The sequence below is a fragment of the Vitis vinifera genome, chromosome 10, assembly GCF_030704535.1.
Source record: "Vitis vinifera cultivar Pinot Noir 40024 chromosome 10, ASM3070453v1".
NCBI lineage: Eukaryota > Viridiplantae > Streptophyta > Magnoliopsida > Vitales > Vitaceae > Vitis > Vitis vinifera.
The window spans coordinates 14,324,197-14,327,120 of NC_081814.1; the positions used below are offsets into that span (position 1 = coordinate 14,324,197).

Consider the following 2,924-nt stretch of genomic DNA (forward strand, 5'->3'; position numbering starts at 1 on the left):
CTTCACCGAAAAACAATTAAAAAAAAAAAATTGTTTTTCATATTGAGATTTTAGTACAATTTTGCTCCTGAAAATAAGTATTAACTATATATTTTTAAAAATTACTCCAAAAAGTTAGGGCCTCTTTGATAACTTTTTTTTTTTTTAAAAAAAAAAAAAAAGTTTTTGAGAACAATTTTTGAAAACTATTTTATGATGTTTTATAAAATAAAATTCTGTTTGGAAACCTAAAATATTTTTAACCTATTTTTAATATTTTTAAAAATAATTTTTAAGTTTAGTGTTTTATTTTTAATTATTCTACATATTTGTATAATTATTTTTTAAAATTGTCTTTAGAAACAATTAAGAGATGTTATTTGAAAGCATCCATTTTTTTTTTTAATTCTTAACCCCTTTTTGTTGCCAAACGTGTTTTCATGATTTTTTGTTCTGAAAAACAGAAAATGTTCTCGAAAAGCTGCCTAAGTAAACTCTTATTTTCTGTAACTGTTTTTGAAAAAGTTGCAATATAAAAACAAAAACAATATCCAACTTGAAAGTGAGTGTCAATACAAATAATAAATACTTATATTTTTTTTCTTAACTTTCTTTGCAGGAACAGATACAGTTGCAGCTACTATGGTTTGGACGATGACAGCTCTGATGAAGAACCCTAGAGTGATGAAGAAAGCACAAAAAGAAGTCAGAACTTTAGTTGGGGAGAAGTGTTTTGTGGATGAAGATGATATTCAAAAGCTTACTTATATGAAGGCATTGGTGAAGGAAAGCATGAGATTGTATCCTGCAGCACCCTTGCTAATCCCTCGAGAAACACTTCAAAAGTGCAATATAGATGGGTATTAGATACCGACCAAAACCCTAGTGTTTGTCAATGCATGGGCAATTGGAAGAGATCCTGAATCCTGGGAAAACCCAGAAGAGTTCATGCCTGAGAGATTTTTGGGTACTTGTATCGACTTCAAAGGACAAGATTATAAGCTGATACCATTTGGGGCCGGCCGGAGAATATGGCCAGGGATGAATCTTGGAGCTGTGACAGTAGAGCTTGCACTCGCTAATCTTCTTTACTCATTTGACTGGGAAATGCCTGCTGGCATGAAGATGGAAGATATAGATACCGATGCAAAACCTGGTCTTACCATGACAAAGAAAAATGATCTCTACCTTGTGGCTAGGAATTATATTTAACATATGGGCAGTCATATAATACATGTTCTTATGTAATAATTATCTAAGACAATGTCATTTTGATTGAGGAATTTCCCTTGTTTGGAGTGCTTTGGTAATACTCGAGAAACAAAAATATTAATTTGAAAATTAATTCTATAAGGACAGTCCTTTGAAGTTAATTGTAAGATAATGGTTACATGATAATTTATTAATTTGTGATTAAAATTTTTATAATAAGCGATTTAAAATTAAGTATATATTTCATCACATCTTAGATAAATGTACGACAGTGGGTGCTTTGTTCGAACCACTCATTTTAGCAATTGTATATAGAATGTTAAACTTTTGTATATATAATGGTCCAACCCTCTAAACTAATATATGAAAGTCAAGATCGACTTCATTGTCTTGATTAGAGAAGTTATTTGTTTCAAAAAGATGTCTCAATGTATAAAATTATAACTATATTTTACTGCATTAGAGTTTGATCCGCATAAATGCGAAGTATAATTTTTTTTTTTTTTTTTTTATCTTAGTTGGTATAGGTGTAAAGTGCTATTGGGTTAAACTCTATAGGTCACCTAACCCCAGTGTAGTAAATTTATTATTGTGATTAAGACCAATGAAACAACACTTCAATGATTGAAGTCTCCCACTCACGGAAGAAGAAATTTCAGGTTACCATTTGAGATGCCTAAGAACTTTGACTGATAGTTTCACTAGTTAACAAATTTTCTACCCCATTGACCCTGGAATTACATCTAACACCAATGCTATCCCTATTTCCATCAAAGACTCTAGTAGATAAAGTCTTAGTGAAAGGATTTGCCAAGTTTTTGGAAAAAGCAATTTTCTCCATTGCAACATCTCCTCTCATTACTATTTCACATATTAAGTGATATTTCATCTCTTTGTATTGACCTTTTTAGTGGTTTCTTGGTTCTTTAGACCATGCCACCGCCCCATTATTGTCATAGACGAGTAAAGGAGATATAGCCAAGGCACTACCCCAATTCTATGAAGAACTTCTTGAGCTAAAAAACTTCTTTGTTGCTTAAGAAGCAACAACATACTAGGCTTCTATAATAGAGTCAACAATATATGATTATTTCACACTTCTCCAACTTATAGCCCCACCACCTAAAGTGAACATAAACACAAAGGTAGTTAGACTTATGAGAGTCTCTGTTAGATTGAAAGTTTGAATACATATACCTAAGGGGTACCAACTCATCACAGTGATACACACATATATAATCCTTCATTTTTTGAAGATACTTGAGTATATTTTTTATTGTTGTCCAATGATCTAGTCTTCGATTGGACTGATATCTATATACCATCCCTACAAAAAGCCAAATATCTTATCTAGTACACAACATCATATACATAAGGCTACTTGATATTGAGGCATAAGATATTTCTTTTATATGATCTTTCTCCTCAGACATCTTAGGACATTAATATTGAGAATGAGGTACTTCATGTCTGAAAGGTAATTGTCCCTTCTAAGAGTCCTACATGACATACTGGACCATAAGCTTTTCAATATAGGTGGCTTGAGATAATATAATTTTTCTTTTGTTGCAATCATGAAGGACCTCGATCCTAAGAATATATTGCACCTCCCCCAAATATTTCATTTGAAGCTAAGTAGATAACCAAGTCTTGACTAATGATAATAACCTTGCATCATTCCCAATGAGTAAAATGTCATCAATATAAAAGATAAAAAATACCACCATACTTCC

At 31.6% G+C, this 2,924-nt stretch overlaps 1 pseudogene; it reads left to right on the forward strand.

Moving 5' to 3' along the window:
* The first annotated feature begins 591 nt into the window (after nt 1-591).
* On the forward strand, nt 592-1,321 carry LOC104877376 (5-OH-xanthotoxin synthase-like; annotated as a pseudogene).
* The last annotated feature ends 1,603 nt before the right edge of the window (nt 1,322-2,924 follow it).